The following is a 19,635-nucleotide window of genomic DNA, read 5'->3' as shown; positions in this document are numbered from 1 at the left end:
CGTTGACTGTCCAGTTAACCCAGCATAGAGTTGTAGATACAACCACAGATAATGTAATGTGGTTCTGCAGTTAACACCAGGGTCCTGCATGAGAATGAAGAAACCCCTCCTCAAGTGTGACAAAGAAAATGTCTCTGCCCTGGTTCTGTATGTATCCTCTTTTTCTCTTTTTTTGCTTCTGGAACATTCTGCTTCCCTTTTCCAGAGCCCGTGATAGTCTGAGTCCAAGGCAGGTTTGCCTGGGGATATTTATTACTTTAAATTAGGATTTTTATTCAAATCATCTCCTGATATGCAGTTGTTCTAAATTCAGAATTTAGGTACAGATAATTTAAATTGCCGCTTTGAAATCGGGCAATCTGGGTTTGAATTTTAGGATCTGTCATAAAAAACTCCATGACCTTGGATATGTCTCTTTCTTTCTTGTTAAACCACTTTGTTGAGATATAATTGACACACAAAATCTAAACACATTTAGTGTGTACGACTTATGAGTTTGGAGATAACTGTGCATTCATGAGATCATCACCACAATCTATGCCATGCACATATCCATCACTTCCAAAAGTTTCTTCCTGCCTACTTTAGTATTATTAATCAACTAACTTTTTTGTGATAAGAACATTTCACTTTTGGAGGGAGTCACCCAGAGGAGGTGACAGCTGGTTGACCTGTAAGCTGGACCCCGCGGAGGCTCCTCATCCCCTCCCCTGCCCTTGGCTTCCTCTCTTGTTTTGTTTCATGGCTCTGTTCTGAATTTTTGTTTTGTTGTTACCATGAGGTTTGTATAAAAGATCTCATAGATGAGATAGTCGTTTTTCTACTGATAGTGTCTTACCTCCATTTGCCTATACAGCTTCTGTCCTTTTCCTCTTCTGCTATGTTTTGTTGTCACATATTATCCTTTTTTGTATTGTGAGTTTGTTACCAAATTGAAGTGGTTATAGGTATTTTTGATGCTTTCTTTCCTTTAGCCTTTATGTTATAATTAACCGTTTTTAACCTATTCTGGTATACAGTTGCAATTGTCTGCTTCTCTCTGTCTGTTTATCTCCTTGCTCAAAGCTTTGTAAACCTTTGCCTTTTTGTTTCAGGCAGGAGGGCTCCTTTCAATGTCTCCTGTAAGGCAGGGCTAGTGGCAATGAACTCTCTCAGCTTTTGTTTGTCTGGGGGAAACCTTTATTTCTTCTCCATATTTGAAAGACAACTTTCCTGGATAGAATATTCTTGGCTGACAGTTTTTGTCAATATTTTGAATATGTCTTTCCACTCTCTCCTAGCCTGTAGAGGTTCTGCTGAGAAATCTGCTGATAGCCTAATGGGGGTTCTTTTGTAGGTTGCTGTTTTCTTCTCTCTGGTGGCCCTTAATATTCTTTCTTTGTCATTGACTTCTGACAGTTTTAATATAATATGCCTTGGAGGATGTCTTTTTGCATTGAGATAATTTGATGTTCTATTAACTTCATATTCTTGTATATCCAGTTTCTTCCCCAGGTTTGGGAAGTTCTCAGATATTATTTCATTAAATAAACTCTGCTGCTTTCTCCCTGTCTTCTCTTTCTGGATATCCCATATCCTTAAGTGGCTTTTCCTAATTAATTCGGATATTTCTTGTAGAATTTCTCCATTTTTTAAAAATCTTAGTTCTCTCTCCCACCTGAAACATTTCTAGGTTTCTATCTTTGAGCTCACTAATTCTCTCTTCCATACAGTCGTCTCTACTTCCAGTGCTTTCTACTTTATTCATCTCATTTACTGTGTTCTTCAGCTCCAGAATTACTGCTTGGTTGTTTTTTAGAGTTTCAATCTCTTTGGTGAAGTATTCCTTCTGTTCATTCATTTTATTCCTGAGCTCGTTGAACTGTCTTTCTGAGTTTTCTTGAAACTTGTTCGGTTTCCTCATGACAGCTATTTTGAATTCTCTGTCAGTTAGATCACAATCTTCCATGACTTCGCTTAGTTTCTGGAGGATTATTTTCTTTTTGTGGTACTGTGTTACTGTAGTTTTTCATGGTGCTTGATGAGTTGTTCCTCCGATGGCACATTTATGGTGGTAAACACCTTTCTTATTTGGGTATGGCTTTGGGTACTTTGATTCTGAGCTGCTTCTGGTTATATTTGAGAGTCTGAATTTCCCAGGGGCATCGTTGGTGCCCTCCTTGTGCTGCTTGTGCCTCTGAGGTTGCTGCTGCCTTGCTGCTTATGAGGTCACTGCAGTCGTGGGTGTTGCCACAAGGGTCACTGGGCTGGGAGGCACTTCTGCTGCCTCTGGGTCACCAAGGTTGCATGTTCCTCCATGGCAGCAGGGGGAGGGGGAGAGTGGGGCAGGAGCTGGTGTCATGGGCACCCCCACCATGTCCAAGTTTGTTGGGTCTGCAGCTGCCATCGCTACAGGTTGTGTTGGGGGGTGACGTTGTGTGTGACCCTGCAACTGGAGATGACTGGGATCATGGGCCCCACTGTTGCTGCTACCCGGCTTTCTATGGACTTGGGTGCTGCTGCCACGTGCACTGCCTGCGCTGCTGCTCCTGGGTTTTCTAGGGGTGCTGGCATCACCACTGCTGGGGTTGCTGGGCTTTTGGATGTCACTGCCACTTGGCAGTGGGCCAGGGTTGTGGGCAACACTGCCACCACGATAAGGGAGGGGTAACTGGGTGGTGAGCACTGCCAGGGTTCCTGAAGCCTCTGGTCTCAGGTGCCAGTGTGGTTCCTGGCACCTCAGGTCATGAGTGCCACCACCATTGCCAGGGAACCAGGGTCTTATATGCATCCCCCACTGCTGGAAGGAAGGGCTAATGTCAGAGGCACCACCACCAGGGAAGGAGGAGGGGGCTGAGTCGCGGGCACCACTGCGGTTCCTGAAGCCTTGGGTGATGGGTGTCACCTGACACTATGGTGGGAGGGTGAGGGGCTGAGCCAGAAGTGCCCCTGTGGTTCCTACCGCCTCTGGTCTTGGGTGCCAGTGTGATTCCTGGGACCTCAAGTCACAAGCGCCACCACCACTGCCAGGGGTGTCAGGGTCTTGGATGCAGCCCTCACTACTGGGAGGGCTTGGGTTGAAGTTGCTGTTGCCAAGAGATGGGGAGAAGGCAAGTTCACAGGTGTCATTGTGGTTCCTAGAGCCTCCAGTATTGGTGTCACTCAGAGTGTGGGCTGCTTGGGTTCCTGGGGCTCCATTTGTGGGTATTACTGTTGTTCCTGGGGCCTTAGGTTACAGGCGCAGTTACAGTTCCTGGAGCCTCTGGTCTCGGAAGCTGCCACCGCTGCTCTGCTGTTTCCATCTCCAGGAGGTCCAGTCCACCCACCTTCAGATGTATAGATACATGGATCTCTCAGGTGTCCTGGTGTGCTGTGCAGAAAGTCCTTTGTTGGTCAGTGGATGTCCTACAGTTGTAACTTGGAGGGGAGAAACAAAAGGAACAACTCACTCTGCCATGATGCTGACATCCCCCTCCCCTGTCCTTGGAATGTATGTTGGGTCCACCATTGCTACACTAGGAGCTATTTCAAGGCCTTAGCCTTGAGAGATGCAGGTGCTGTGGAGACTATCTGGGTAGTATATGTGGCTGTATCCCATTAAGGCCTCAATAAAAACTTCTACAATTCTGGTGGGTGGAAGTAGAGATTTACTCATCTTGCGGCTGCTCAAGACAAGCTTCCAGTGTAAGTGCCCTTGCTTATTCGACCTGCCACCTACCAACCTGCAGAGGGCTGCCTCCTTCTCTGGTCTCTCCTCGCCCTCCAAGGGCCAGTTTCAGATTTCACCCGGGAAGGTCCCAAGGTTTCAAACCGACATTAACAGAAGATCGAGTAGAATGTGGTTTCCAGGGGCTTGGAGAGGGGAAAATGGGGAGAAATTAATCAAACAGCACAAACTTTTAGGTATATAAAATGAATAAGTTCTGGGTATCTACCGTATAGCGAGCATAGTTCCTAGAGCTAACAATATTGGGTTGTATACTCAAGAATATCCTAAGTGGACATGTTTCTGTGTGTACCTCACTCTCTTTCTCAAATGGACATAAGGATAGTCTAGTAGTGATGATCAAACGAGACAGCGCCATGTTTCCATTCCGTATGGTTTCAGTAAATGTTAGCACTTAACAGTAATAACACTCACAGTACTTCTCGACCCTGCAGTGGCCACTCTGTGCAACGCTGGGCTCAAGGCAGTCAGGTTCTTTTCCAGTCTCTGTAAGGCGCCTGCTGCAGCTGCCTAGACCCAGGAGAGACTTCTCTTTCTGTTGATTTGCATTCTGTGGCATCTCAGTGGGAGAAATCTTTTATTCTTCTTACTTTTGGTAAAAAGAAGACATTTTCTGGGTTGAGTAAGAAATGGAAAAGACGCTTTTCTGTCTCAGCTCTCCCCATGCCCACACCCTGCAGTAAGTCGCTGACTGTTTTTCTCCACGTTGCACCGTCACAAACTCCCGCGTGGATGAAGCGGGAATTTCATTTCCTCATTGCCTCACACTGCATGCAGTCTCTGTTTGTGCTGCCCCAAACAACTATTCATTTGTCAAAATAAATCCTTCAATGAATTTCTTCATTGACTTAATTGACATTTAACTACTTACTAAAGAGTTTTTGCAATTAGCTGTATCCAGGCAAAATTATGGAGATGATAAATCTTGTATTTATCCTTTCCCAGATCCTTTGTCTGAATTTTCCTGTCTTTTTCGGCATCTCTCCTCCACGGGTTCCAATAGCTGGGTGTCATTAAAACCGCACACATTTAGTTTGGCAGGTATTTTCAAATTCCGCTAACCACCTCCAGATATATCATATTCTTACGAAGGACAGAAGCTGAGCTGCAGGATCATTTATACCCAGAAGTTCACAAATTTCTCTTGGTCCTTTCCGGGAAAATTTTCCACAAGAAACGAAAGAAAATGGCAACCACTTAATCTGGACAGGAAAGTGAATCAAGGAAAGAAGAAGACAGGCATCTAGCGAGTGCCTCCCCTCTAGTGATCAAAGTGCTAAATCTGCCCACCTGCATGGTCTCCTTACATCTCTACTCTTAGGGAGAAGTGTGATTTGACTATTCTACAGGCAATAAACTAGACTTAGAGAGATGAAGGAACTTTTCCAAGGTTACCCAGTTCATAAGTGGTAGGCTAACGTCTGCTGCCAATCCTCCTCTTTTTGTGCTTGTGGAAGATGAGCCCTGAGCTGTGCCAATCCTCCTCTAGTTTTTTGTGTGTGAGACACCTCCACAGCATTGCTGATGAGTGGAGTAGGTCTGCACCCAGGATCCAAATCCAAGAACCCAGGGCCACTGATGTGGAGCACGTGGAACTTTAACCACTCAGCCATGGGGCCTGACCCGAGTTTGCCTTTTTGGAGAGATTTGGCTGCGCCTAACATCACATGAGCTGGACAACTGACCTTCTTTTCTGAATATGTACTCACACTGGTGCTGGAGGCTTCAGAGGGTTTGATTCAAAGGCATTTATTTGATGTGAAGTCATATTTTCTGATGGCAGTTATGGGAGATGAGATGGGAAAGGGTTAACAGATAGCTTGCCGTTCCTTCAAGAACCCTGCTGACTTTTGTACAGTAAAATAATAAAGTTCCAATTCGTGAGCAAATTTGCTACTGTGACACTAATACAGCTCCAGGCTGTTAGAGGATTAGATGAGCACAAAGCTTTATGAGCCATCAGCTGTGGCACTGGAGGGTGATTCGGCATGTCGGTTGCTGGGAGCATGGCTGGTAATTGGAACGAGACAGACAAGGAGCCCTGGTTTGGCAGATCGAGTTTAAATGGGTGGATTATCTGACAGAGACTTTTTCTGTTCTCTTTTGGCTTTGGTTCAATGCTTATAGCCAGACTGTCCTGCTCCCAGCTGGACTTTGCTTGCCTTGAAATGCCTTTTTTTCTTGTCAGTATGTAGCTCCAGATTTCATAAAGGCTAGGGTAGGTGAGAGACAATGGCAGTAGGGCCAACTTCATCATTTGACTCTCTGAATGCTCTGGAACCCTGTTTTACTTTCCAGCTCCTTCGTTCTGTGCTCAGCCTTGTCCTAGGCTCCTTCCCTTCTAACCACAGAGCAGGCCTCGCTGCGGGCTGGTCTGCAGCGCTGTTCAGTTCTGCAAGGGTTTCTAGCTACCTCATGAGATGGAAGGAGCAGAAGATGTGGCAGCTGAAAACCTGAGTTCAAGAACTGCTTTTACTACTTAGAGAAACAACTTACTACTCAAAGCCTTAGCCTTCTCTTTTGTAAAATGGAGACTATGAAAATAATATTCACCTGGCAAGGTGGTCTTTAGCATTTAAGAGTCTCCTATGAAACCAAGTAGTAAAAACTCAAAGAAACTGGTATTCTCTCCGCATTTATGAAACCCCAGAGCCACAGCTCCCATGAAGCCTGTGTTATTCCCTCAGGCGACAGTCTCCGCCTCCTTCGAGTTCCTGAGCCTCGTCTCTGAGGTCCCCAGGCAGAGGTGATGGAGAGCAGAGCACAGGTTTGGAGGCAGACGGCTGCACGACCTCGCGGAGTGTTACTTCATCTCCCTGAGGCTCAGTCTCCTTCTGTAAATTCACGCCTGTCTCGCAGGTTGTTGGGAAGCACAGAAGCCACAATGCCTGTATGGTGCCTTCCAGAGAGCCCTGCTCGCAAAGGGGTCATAATAAAGGGCTTTCTAGCTCTTCCACTCCCTGATTTTTATTGTCCTGACTCGCTTCCTCTCTACCAGAAGGGTTTACAAAATACTTCTTAAAAATGGGATGAATTGATCCAGTTTCCTCCCCTTAAGTTTTTCTTTTTTAAAGTTAATACAGTTTAAATTTCACATTGTTTACAAAGCCAGATAGCACTGTCAGTCTTCTAACGAACAATGGCCCCCTCTACCTGTGACGTCCAGTCCCCAGAACTATTCTAGTAACTCTTCTGACGGTTCCCTCCTGCGTTTATTACTGTTTTCTGATCTTTCCATTTTAGACAAAATCTATTGACTTCCTACTGGAGAAGATGTGAATTTATGTCTATTTCATCTCTTTTCCCATACATCCCCTGAATTAATGCCCTGTGGCTGCTGTAATAAATTACCACACACTTGGTGGCTTGAAATAACAGAACAAATGTATTCTTTCATAGTTCTGGATGCCAGAAGTCTAAAATCAGTATTGCTGGGCCCAAATCAAGACGTTGACAGGGCTGCACTCCCTCCAGAGGCACTGGGGGAGAGTCCGTTCCTGCCTCTCTCGGCTTCAGGGGCTGCAGCACTCCTTGGCTTGTGGCCACATCACTCTGATTTCTGCCTCTGTTGTCACATTGTGGTTTCTCCTCTGAGTGTTTTTGGCTAATCTCCCTCGGGCTCCCTTTTACAAGGATGTATGTGATTGCATTTAAGGCCCACCTGGTAATCCAGAATAATCTCATCTCAAAACCCTTAATTTAATCACATCAGCAAAGACACTTTTCTTTTTCAAATAAAGGAATAGTTACAGGTCCCAGGGATGAGGGTCTGTTGTCTTTGGGGGACATTATTCAGCCTTTCCACCCCCTGCATTCATTATGGATGTGTTGGATGCTTCTGTTCAACTAGGATTTTGTGTCAGCATTCTTATGATTATGTAAATATTGTTTGCAGCTGAACCAGGTAGCACACTGTGAAGGCATTTTCTATCTTGTGCATGTTCCTATCATGTGTTTTCTTTGGAGTAAAGTTTTGATTTTTGTTTTTTATTCATTTTCTAGGTGCTGGTCACCAAGTCAGCCTCAATCTTTCCAACAGAATCGTAGAACTCCCCTCAGTCTGGATAAGGACATCGAGGAAGCTATCACTCTCCTCTTTTTTAATTGGATGCCTCTCTCCTCCTGCTCCAATCTGGACTGGCTGCTCTCTCCGGTGGCATAGCTGTCATCCAAGATTTCTCTCCACCACCTGAAGCTTCTGTCTCCTGGATCCCATGTCTCCTGTCTTCATGGTTTTCTCCCTTGTCTTGGTAGAAGAACTCATGCGGTAGCTTTCTGGGTACACAAGAGATAACACTTTGGAGATCATTTATTTCTGAAAATGCCTTTATTCCACCTTCATCTTTGATTGATCGTTTGGATATAGAATCAAGATCATACCAAACAAATCCCAGAATTCTCTGAGGGCTTGTTTCTTGGGATCACTCCTGGTACTAATTCCTATATCAGCCAGGATTCAGTTGGAAAACAGAAATCACATTACTTATTTTAAAGAGGGAATTTAATATACAGAAGGTTAAATGGGTGTTGGAGAACTGAAGAGGGAAAGGAGATACGAAGGTAACACAAAGACAATAACTGTGGGAAGCAGCTAGCATATGGGCAACAAGAGAAGGAGCTGGGATCCTTTGAACCCTGAAGCTTGAAGCAGGAGCCCCATGGTGCGAAGATCCAGCCCTCAGGAGAAGAGGTGTTGCAGCCAGTGCTGAGATCTCTGAGAGGTAGCATGAATTGGTTCTCGAATTCTAGAGAAATGAAATACCCAAAGCCTAGAGCCTGATCCACTGCCTCAGCCAGGGGAAGGGCTGTTACAGAGATGATGCTGATAGGCACAGAAGGAAACAGGAAAGAGCATGTCCTTGTCCCTTCTCTAGACTTCTAGTCTCCCTTTAGGCCACCTACTGACAGACTCTAACAGGAAACCAGCCATCAAAGGAGAAACTTGGTTGGCAGAGTCCCAGTGTGGGTGGACAGGGCTGAGAGGAAATGGTTTAATAACTGGCACAGAGTTTTCCAACTCCTAGTGTTCCTAGAAGTTTTAGGATCTTCTCTGGAACCTTGGTGTTATAAAATTTCCCATGAGGCCATGTGGGGTGGGTTTTTCCATCAGTGATTTCAATGAGTTAGGCCTTGGTGGGTGTGTTAGATCTGGAAATGCTACTTAGCTTTAGGAAAATTTCTTACATTACTTCTTTGGTAATTTTAACCCCTCCATTTTCCTTGTTTATCTTTCCAGGACTCCTACAATATATCTCGTGTACCTCTTGGATTGATTGTCTAATTTCCTTATATTCTTGCCTGATGTTTCTTATCTCTTTTTCTTCTTGTGACGCTTACTATGAGATTGTCTCAACTTTCTGTTCTAACCTTTTACGTTTTTAAACTTCTGCTAGCATGCTTTTAAATTTGCAAGACCTCTTTCTTTTTTTTTTTTAGATTGGCACGTGGGCTAACAACTGTTGCCAATCTTCCTTTTTTTTTTTAAGGATTGGCACCTGAGCTAACAACTGTTGCCAATCTTTTTTTTTTCCTGCTTTATCTCCCCAAATCCCCCCTGTACACAGTTGTATATCTTAGTTGCAGGTCCTTCTAATTGTGCAAGACCTCTTTCTTAAATAGCACTCTATTCAACAACAAATAGCAGTCTATTTGTTTTATAGATCTTGATCTTGTTTCATTGTTTGTTATATCTGTTATGCTATATTGAGTATGTTTAAACTTTTTCTTCTACTACGTTTATTATCTTTCTTTGTCTGTCTTTTATGTTATAAGCATTCCTCAAGTCTCAGTGTGTGTTGAATGGCCTTATGAAGGATGAACTGCTCGAAGGCTGAGTGGAATAGCTGTGTGTGGGCAGGGCTCTCTGATTGCTGGACGCCACTATAGGATATTCAAGTAAGAATCTGGGTGATTTCTTGGTGATCAAACATCAATATCTCTAGGTGTTGTTTGGTCCCTTCCCCCTCTTTGGACCTCTCAGCTTCCTCAGAGAGGAGCTCTTTTGTTTCCAGGCTGTACGCCTGCTTGCCACTTTTCTGAGAGTTAACTAGGGCAAGGTGGAGGAGTGGTGCCCACCATTCATTTTCTAGACTCTTATCCAATGCCCCTGTGTTCTACGCAATGTCTCATTCCTGCCCATAGCTGTGCCTGGTATTCCTGTTTCCGGAGCTTCTTCATATAACCTGTGCAGAGAATAGTTCTCCCATCTTCTGCCAGGGTGGGAGATGGCAACATTTGGCTGTGCAGGCTCGGGGAGGAGTCCTAGGTGTCCATCTACCCACTACACAGATTTCCAGCCAGTTCTTCTCTTTCCCACCCCCACCCTCCCTCTGGCCTTGGGGGTTCCTGCTGCCACCAACTGCTGAGGCTTTCAAGCATCCTTCTCCCTCACGCAGAGAGACATGAGGGCTCATCTCTTTTGGGCCGTCTGTATTTCCCAGGCGGGACTGAAAACCCCTGAGGCCTAGCAACAGCATGACACAGGCCTGTTTTGATTGGAAAAGACACTGTGGAAAGTTTGCTAAGCACTTGTCCTAATGCGGTGAGAAGGATTTGTGAAATAAGCACTCCTGGGGCCCCCCTTTGACTCCTCTTTACACTGTCACTCAGGACAACAGGGTGTGGGCAGGTCCTTGACCAATTATGTGCTCCCCATCACGTCCTTCCTGCCCTGCTTGAAGGACCCAGATGACCTCATGTCCTCCACAAAGGCTTCCTGACTAGTGTGGTTCACACTCCCAACTTCCTTTCTGGCTATAACCGTCCAGGGTTCTGATCCCTGTGCTTCCCTGGGACATCTCACCTTGCTGTCTAGTGGAATTTATTCATCTTTTTCAGAGCTTACCCCTTTTGCCCCACATGGATGATGGCACTGAATTGCACTTGTTCATGTCCCCCTGTTCTGTGCAGAGTGTCTTCTCTTACACACACACACACACACACGCACACTCACAAAAATCCTCCCATTACCTTCAACCAGCAGTTATTTGATTATGAATGAATAATTACTGAAGGGAAAATGAATATCTTTATACTTTTTTTAATAGTTTATTTTATTTTATTTTTTTTGAGGAAGATTAGCCCTGAGCTAACATCTACCGCCAATCCTCCTCTTTTTTGCTGAGGAAGACTGGCCCTGAGCTAACATCCGTGCCCATCTTCCTCTCTTTATATGTGGGATGCCTACCACAGCATGGCTTGCCAAGCAGTGCATATGTCCGTACCCAGGATCTGAACTGGCGAATCCCGTGCCACCAAGCGGAATGTGTGAACTTAACTGCTGTGCCACCGGGCAGGCCCCTCTTTATACTGTATTAAAAAAACCTTTGCATGTTTATGCCACTTAATTCTCACAACAACTGGGGTGGAGGATGTGTTGCACCTTTTTGATAGCTGGAAACGCCGAGGCTCAGAGAGGTGAGGCAACATGCAGGACTTGCAACCGGACGTTCTTTCTGAGAGCCACGTAGTCTTTTTATTTTGCACAGAATATTCACAGCAGCTTTATTTGTAGTAAGCCAGAATGGAAACAGACAAAATATCTACTCATCCAGAGGTGAATTTTGACAAGTAAATTGCAGTAAACAAAAAGGATCAAACTATGGGTACGCACAACACAGATAATTCTAAAAATACTTATACTGAATGCAAATCCAGACAAAAAAAACAGTACATACTGTAGGATTTCATTTATATACAATTCTAGGAAATGCAAACTAATGTACGGTGACCATGGATCGTGTGATGGCACGGGGATGGCAGTGAGAGTCGAATAGCCTTTGCCACAAGCTGTAGCTGACTCTGTCCCCAAAGGAGGCTGGCAGGGCACACACTCCAACCCACTCACAGGGGAGAAGCCTGGCCCCCAGCAGCATGGCCAGCAGGTGAGAAGAGCTGCGACAGGACTAGGCTGAACCCAGGTGTCTAGTCTCCCAGGCTACTTAGACCCCACTTCCTCTCAGACGAGTATGGAATTGTTTTGTCATAAAAATGCAAGTGTAGTCATAAAACATGTCTTTGTGGGGGGAAAAGTCCCCAGGCCTAGGAATGTGTGTTCGTATATGTGAGACAAGCTGAGACAGGTGTCTCTCTCCCCCTCCCTGGCCCCGAGGCCAGCACGGCCAGGTGGTCCCATGCTAACCTACAGCACGAGGGGAGCCCCGGCCGGCCAGCAGCATCTGATACCCTCCATATCAGGCTTAGGACGCTTTCCAAAAGGCTTTGCATTCCCTGGGTCAAGAGCTCTTTTTTGTTTTTTGTTTTTTTTCGAAAAACATGTGTATTTCAGCAGAAATTTAATCCCTGGGGTTCCAACTCCTTCACACTTACATCAGTTAAAATGGCATTTCTGAAGAGACATGTGATCCTGCAGAAGCCCCAGAGACTCAGCTCAGCTGGGTGTCCCTTCTTGTTTCTTGACCTCAAACGAAAAAAGAGGAAGTCACGTTTCTTTTTCAAAATGATCTTGACAAAGTCTTTCCTTCAAATTGGCCTGCACTGAATCCTTCTCTCTCACGGATTCTTTTGCCACATTGTCCTATTGCTTTGCCTGATGGAAACAGCTGTCAAACCTTAGGCTGTGGCCTGTGGGCCACGTCCCTGAGTTCAAGCTGCCGGCTCCTCGGGAGAGCTGAGCCGAGGGAGGCTGGGCCTCTGCATGAGGCTTAGACAAGTTTTAGTTCTGGAAGGACCCAGAGGTTATCTTTCGATTCCTTATGTCCCCTTCTAGAGATGAGGAAGCTGATGTCCAGGGAGGACGTGCCTCCTAGGATCACACAGATAACCCCTAGGGATTCCCATCTTTTGAGAACCTAAACTGCCAGACATTGTGCTATATGTTCTGCATGTACTGTCTTACTTATCTGCTCAGTTATTCATTAGTGAGTCCTTGTTATCCTCGTTTCGCTGATGGGAGAATTTGTCCAAGGCTGTGCAGACTCCGTGGCAGGATGGAGAGCAGAACCCTGTGCCCATGTTCGTTGCTTTCAACAAGCGTACTATTCTGCTCCTGCAGGAGGTGGAGGGGGGTTGGAGCCAGGAGCCAGGGTTCCCAACACCTGTCCTCTAATGTCTTTTGTGACTTTGACCTTAAGAATATTTTATATAATCACTAGACTTCAGTATGTATGTCTAGTCCTAAAACCTTGAATCTCTTTTCTCCCGATTTTGGTGTTCTGAGAACCAGTGCTAGGTGATGTTGATTTAGCTTTCAACACAAGTGTTTTCTTTCTACTCCACCCTGGCCTTTCCATACTTCCTCCCTCTTTGTCTTCCATCTCTTGCTGGCACCTGATTCTCTCTTCCCTTTAGAAACAGTTTTCAAGAAAAGATCTACTATTGGTGATTGATAACTCAGTATGAACTTAAGCCCATCAGGACCTCTTGTAGGAGAATTTGTCTTACCTCTGATGGTGGAATGGAGAGATTTTAAGGAAGAAGGAAAAAAAGCAAGGAAACCATATTCACTGGCAGGTATTTTGTGTCAGGTATTGTGCTGGATTCTATTATATAACTTATAAAATGCTTCCCCACTTTCCTCCCTCTTTTTACAGGTCACTGAAGCTTACAGACGTTAAATAACGTGCCCCCAGTCATCATGCAATGACTTCTATCTGTGGGATTCTTTCCACTATACCATGAACGAAAAGGGGAGGATTTGAGGGTGACAAGGTTGGGAGGGAGGGGCTTCTCTGTGTCCTTGAATCAATTGTGAGAGGCTGACCTCTACTGGATCGTACAGCACTTGAACACCAAAAGGAAGAAATAGTTTTCCTAGCCTCAAATGATTTTTTCTCACATTTTGGAGAGGAATCTGTTTAATAGGTATGCCAAGTGCCTACTACTCAGAAAATACTGGACTAAATGCCAAGGTAAAGCAAATATAAATTGATTGGACTGTGTAAGTCACAGCAGGGATGAAAGGCACACCTCCTACGCCCAGTGTGGTCAGCTTCACCAGGGAGGTATCTCCAAATAGCAAAAGACAATGTTCTCTTCCAGAGGAACCGGAAGACCCAGGTCTTGAAAGAAGCAGCCCTTCTCTGGGTTTACACTCCTCATATTGTATCCCATGTTTTATAATATGCACATCTGCATTGCGTCATTATTTTTGTCCCATTGTCCATTTGTTTTGTGCAACATTGGTTCTTTAAGCAGCCATGTTCACTGAGACTCACATAAAATGGGTCTGAGATGTAGAGAACTGCCTCTTATGAATGTTTTATTTACTTATCTATCATTCTTATCAGTGGCCTTCTCCCCTGTCTCTGGTTACCTTTTTCACTTAGCTAGCCAACTGAGAATTAGATGAAGGATGGAAATAAATTGGCAGTTTGCCTTCAGCTGCTAGACAAGGGTTCTTTCTTTCTGTGGTTTAGTTTCACAAAGGGTTTTGTAGGCATTGGAAGTTTTGGTACAAAGCAGCGCGGCCTAAAGGCTGCAGCCCAGAAGGGCGAGCGAGGAGGTCAGTGTCCTTGTCTTCATGCTGCCAGCTTTGGATGTGATGAAATCACTTATATCTCTTGTTGCCCCTTTTTTGTATTTAGAAAATTATTTTGAATTATAGTAGATTATTATTATTTTACATTTTATTTGAAAATAAGTTCTAACTTGAGAATGTGTCTACTGGAGCTGTAAGCTCACAGCCTGGATGGCATCATCTGGCAGCTCACAATCATGTACAAAATCATTCTGCATATAAAAGAAGCAATTTGCCATTAATTTATAATGTTTTTATTGTGCTTTTCTTATTGCAAAAGTATTTCATGCAGAAAATTTGAAAAATACTGATAAGCAACAAATAAATATATAAAAACCACTTGAATCTTGCCACCTAAAGATATCCACTGATAACATGTTATATTATTCTTTAGGCTTTTTAAATGCATATTTTCACATAGGCAGTATTATGCTGTTTACAGTGTTTTTTGAACTTCTTTTTCTCTCAATAATATGTCTGAATATTTTTCCGTGTCATAACAATCTTCTAGAATATCATATTTCATGGTTGTGTAGTATTTTGTCATGTAGATATATCATAATTTATTTGACTGTACCTTTTTTTAGGGACATTTAATTTATATCCAACATTTTATCATTTTAAATACTTCTGTCCTAAAAATCTTTGTTGCTAAGTCTTTGTGCATAATCATACTTTATTCTTTAGGATCAAAGTCTAAGGGTACAAAAAATTTAAGGGTTTTGATATTTGTTGCCCACTTGACCCCAAGAAAGTTGTCTCAACGTATACTTCTGTGCATTGAATCGCCCCTGGGACAATAGCAGATGATAGATTATTTTAATGTTTTGCCAATCTGATAGATTAAAAGTGTCACATATGTATTTAAATTTCCTTGATTATTGACATTGAACAATTTTTGGACTTTTACAATATACTTACCGATTTTTTTTGTCTATAAAAGCTCTTTATTTTAATTTGTATGTATTTACATATTTAAGTGTCTAAAGCTCTGGAGACAAACTGCCTGGGTCGAGCCCGAGCTCTGTCGGTTTTGGTTGTGCTTACAAAGGCCTACCCCCAAGACTACAGGAAAGTTAACTTCTATTTTTTTCAGGTGCTTTTAAGTCCGATTTTCTACATTTCTACGTTTAAAAACCTACGATAGTGGCCGTGCTGGTTATTCTCCCCTTTTCCCTCCAGATCCGCTTCCTATCCTTTCCAGCTGCTCTGTGCCATAAGAGACTGAGGAATGGACTGCCTCAATGGGCTGACCTGCCTTCTGGCTTTTGGTTGGGTCCAGGCAATGGCTAGCAGTGAAAGGAAAGGCGGAGAGTGGAATATTAGACTATACAGAGCGGCACGTGCTGGGCTGGAGAGTTCGGAATTAATTCTATACCTAGAGGGAGACTGAGAGGGATTTGACGTAGGGAAGGAAGATCAAAGATCAAAGTGCAAAGTAGGACAGTGAATTTGATGGCCCTGGGAAGCCTTGAGGAAGGCTGAAGACAGGAAGCCCCATGGGGACTGCTGAGGTTGCAGCTATGACGCTGAACTGGCAGATGTTGACTGTGAGTGAGGAAAATAATAGAGACCTGATTTAAGACACATTTCCAAAGAAAATGAACTGGTCTTCGGGGTGAATATTTTAAGTGTAAGGAAATGAGTAGTGACACTACTGTGGTATCATTTCTAGCCCTGGCGATTGCCTTTCTTGAGTGACATCCCTCATGGAACTTTGCAGGGGGATCCCACTTGGCAGCTGGTAAAGAGAACAACCCCCTGCGTCATCATATTACTAAAGCCACACAATATTTCTGCCCTTTCTCTTTTCTTTGGTTTCCAGGCCTTGGAATATTATAATTTCTTGAAAAGTTATACTTAAAATAACAACGACTAACTTCATTGAGTACCACTCCCCCTCCTTTTTTTCTTAGTACTTACATATTATCTCATTTAATATTCTTGTTCCTAGTTAGCCTAAATGTTATTGCCTCATTTTCAACTGAAAATGCTAGTTGGGAGGGAGCATGGAATAGTGAAGAGCACGGGCAGGGGTCAAGCAGAGCTGGTTCCAAGCAAAATGGGGCAGCTCTGTATGTATTTCCTCCTAGAGATTCCCTAGCCTGCTCATGTGTTGTCCTTTGGTAACTTCCTTATCCCCTAAATACTTTCCTTGAAAATCTGATTTCATCTGGGTAAAGTATATGAGAAGGTAGGAAGGAGGGAGAATTTAATTACTTTGAGAGAGATGGTGGATTTGGCTGTCTTTACTGTTGGTGTTACTTTCTCTTAGGCATTTTTCAAAATAATAATTTTGGTCTAATAATTTAGCAATGGTGATTGTGTTGACTGCTCACAATGGAAGAGACTTCAGGTACTATATAATCCAATCTCTTCATTTTGCCCACAAGGACACCAGAATTCAGATCCCCCTCTCTATCCCCTTGGTCTGTTCAACACCGGAAGTCTTTTGGCTTCCATTAAATCTATTGGTGCCTGGTAAAAGGTGACAACCCTCATCATGAGCCCCGGGGCACTCCTCCAGCCCGCTGGTGATTTCTGCATGTTGAAGCACCTATTCAGATTTTATATTTGCTTTGTTGGGTGTTGATTTTGATGAGGACTAGAGCCTGCTGCAGGCTACGTAGGGCGCAAAGATGAGCGCAAGTGATCTTTGCTCAGTGGGTTCAATAGGCGAAATGGAGGAAGTACAGCTGTGACCTGTGGGACAACAAGGCATGATTTTATCTGGAAAGGTCTCCACAAGTAGCAGAAATTCGGCAGGATTAACTCATTTTCAGTAGAAAATGCTTTCAGGACTGGAATGCTATTCACTTTTCCTTGGTTTTAGATTTTCCTCTTTGTCTTTTTCTCCATTCTCCAAGTTTTCTGTCATGAACGTCTTACCTTGGTCTTCAGAGAAATTTATTTTATATGTATTTATCTGTATCTATATCATAATTTCTAAAAGAAATAAAATGCCTGGAGGAAGCAGCTCTGAAAACTCTGTGGGGAATTTTGTGGGGAAGATTGTAAGGGAAGCCCTGAACAACATTTCCTAAAGTGCTCAGTGGGAAGCGATCTTGGAAAAACCCTTCCTTGGCCAAATACACTTGGAGTGATGTGCTCCAGCCCCTTCTTGGACACTTATAATGCCCATTAAGGGCTCTGGAACTTTCTGCAGGAAAATAAAATAAAACAAAACATAAAATTTTGTCTTAATTCTTTTAAGTCAGTGTTTCTAAACATATTTGATTTGAGACTACTTTTTGTGTCTGAACATTCCAACAAGACCAGTATTTTGTGAAACATACTTTGGGAGAGTGCCCTAAAACGAGTTCCACAGAAACTCTGTTGCAGCCCTCGGGTCTCAGGATAAACCTTCTAGAGCCTGCGGCAAACCAAACAGTGATGTCTCTTCTCTCCTCTATTGGTGTCCAGGTGAACACCACTTAAAGTGAACATTAGAGCCTGGCTTTAAGTGGAAAAGAAGTCCCAAAACCCTGCAACGTGGAGTAGAAGAGGAGGTGTCTTAATGGGGGAGGCCAGACTTATGGCCTCTTGGCTGGGGCTGCACTTACATTAGTGTAGCTGGGAGGGCCTCTTCGCTTCTTGGCAGACTTCCCAGGTTGCTGATCCGGAGGCTGGCTGCGGCTGTTCCCCTAGCCAGGAGGGGGCACCTCTCTTCTCTACTGGAGGTGCAGAGAGATGGAATCTGCATGTGCTCTGAGTCCATGCACACACAGCATGTGTACAGCACTCTTCAGGGCACCCTGGGACCACTAAAGGAGACAGTCTCACTCTTACCTTACTGAGCTAACAATCTAGTTGAGGAGATAAGGCACATACACATGGAATGTCAGAAAATGTAAGGTGACGATTGTGGACTTTGTCATGTGATATAGATTTTAAGGAATTGCAGGCATTTAGAGGAGAAGAGGGCATCAGTCAGCCTGGGGTGATCAGGAAAGCCTTAGCTATAGTATGGGAGGTAGGGCCGGAGGAATGAATAGAATTTGAAAAGATAGGGACCAGAGGGGAAGGCAGTCATGCCGGGGAAAGGCCTGAAAGAAACACATGATTTGTTCAGGGACTGCATTGCCAAGTCCCTTTAGGAAGCCTCAGGCCACTCTGAAAGGTGCCACACTCAGCAGGATTTTTCAGCATTGTAGACCTAGGCATCTCCTCCATGAGTTCTCCACTAGCTACCCTGGTCTCTGGTATGGCGGCCATCGTTGAGTAGCCCGTCCATTATGCTCAGTTACTGGCTTGCTCTTATGTCCTATGAGTACATCGTGTTTCCTAGTTAGGCCTGTGAGCTAACATGGCAGGCATGAGCACAACAGTCTTATTCTCTGCTTCCCCTTCCTTGCCTACCCATCTACCCTAAGCATGTCACCCAGTGCTTGGCATAGCTCATGTATTCAGTAAATGTCTGTTGATGGATCCGTTGGATTCTGAATAAAACTTTTGCTAAGATGTACGTCTATGACCTCATTATGTCATCAGTGAGTGTTAGTGTCCCCATTTCATTAGGCGTAGAAAAGGAGGACGGAGGACCAACACACTCCGACGTTGCGTAACCTCAGGTAGTTATAGGGCTTAGTCTAAAATCTAATTCTCTTTTCAGGCTTAAGAGTCCTTTGTTTGCGCAACTCAGTGTAACTGTAAACATTTGCTGAGTCCTGTCCTCAGTCTAGTTTGAGGGGTGTGTGTGTGTGTGTGTGTGTGTGTGTGTGTGTGTGTGTTTATAGAGGCGGGAGGGGAAGAGGAAGGAGAAACTGCAAAGACGATTGGGATGTAGTTCTACCCTCAAGAAGCTTACATTCTAGTAAAAGAACCAGGGAGAGCACTCTCACCTGTAAAGGAGTTGGAGGCCAGCTTTTCGGGGTGTAGGGTATGAGGGGACAATTCAGTTCCTTGCAGATTGTCACATATTGTTCACGAAAGATGAGTTGGGGTCTCTTCTGTCGCCGTTTTTCTTGTTGATCCTGACTACCCTGCCAGCCACCTCGGGGGTTGTTCCGCCTCCCCTCCTGCCCTGGGGCAATGACTGGCAGTTTCCCCAGCTGCTTGGCAATTCCAGAGCAAGCCCTGTAGCTCCAGGCACAGTCCACCAGATGGTGCAAAACAAATGAAACACCCGTCATTGTGGGCTATCCAGCTTATCAAACCCGAAATTGGACAGCTGAGGGGAGGACTTTCTGGGAATTTTCCACTTCTGAGTTCAGCCAGAAAGGAATGAAAATGTACCCTGGAGACTTGAATAGAAGGTTTGAAGTAGCTTTAGGGATTAAAACCCTGTGCATGTGTGTGTGTAAAGAGGTCTTATACATAGGCAGAAAGGAGGCGCTCGCCTCCACATAGTCTGGGCAACCTCCTGCCCTCATCCCAAACGCTCTTCTACCTCTCGGCTCAGGGCTAAGCTTCCACTCCAAAAAATTGTAAAGGACTTCAGGTGTTAATACCC

The 19,635-nt window shown here is 44.3% G+C and overlaps 1 long non-coding RNA gene across 1 annotated transcript in view; it reads left to right on the top strand.

Annotated features, from left to right (window-relative positions):
* Positions 1–15,136, top strand: part of LOC106843672 (uncharacterized) — a 39,413-nt gene extending 24,277 nt beyond the window's left edge. Inside the window, exons 2-3 of the long non-coding RNA XR_006525401.2 lie at positions 7,709–8,427; positions 13,258–15,136. This is a non-coding gene — a long non-coding RNA (uncharacterized lncRNA). The remainder of the gene's footprint in view (positions 1–7,708; positions 8,428–13,257) is intronic.
* Positions 15,137–19,635: the final 4,499 nt, after the last annotated feature.

Source organism: Equus asinus, chromosome 3 (genome assembly GCF_041296235.1).
Source record: "Equus asinus isolate D_3611 breed Donkey chromosome 3, EquAss-T2T_v2, whole genome shotgun sequence".
In the NCBI taxonomy this organism is placed as follows: domain Eukaryota; kingdom Metazoa; phylum Chordata; class Mammalia; order Perissodactyla; family Equidae; genus Equus; species Equus asinus.
Note: the sequence above shows the minus strand (reverse complement) of the source record. Positions and strands in the feature narration are given on the sequence as shown.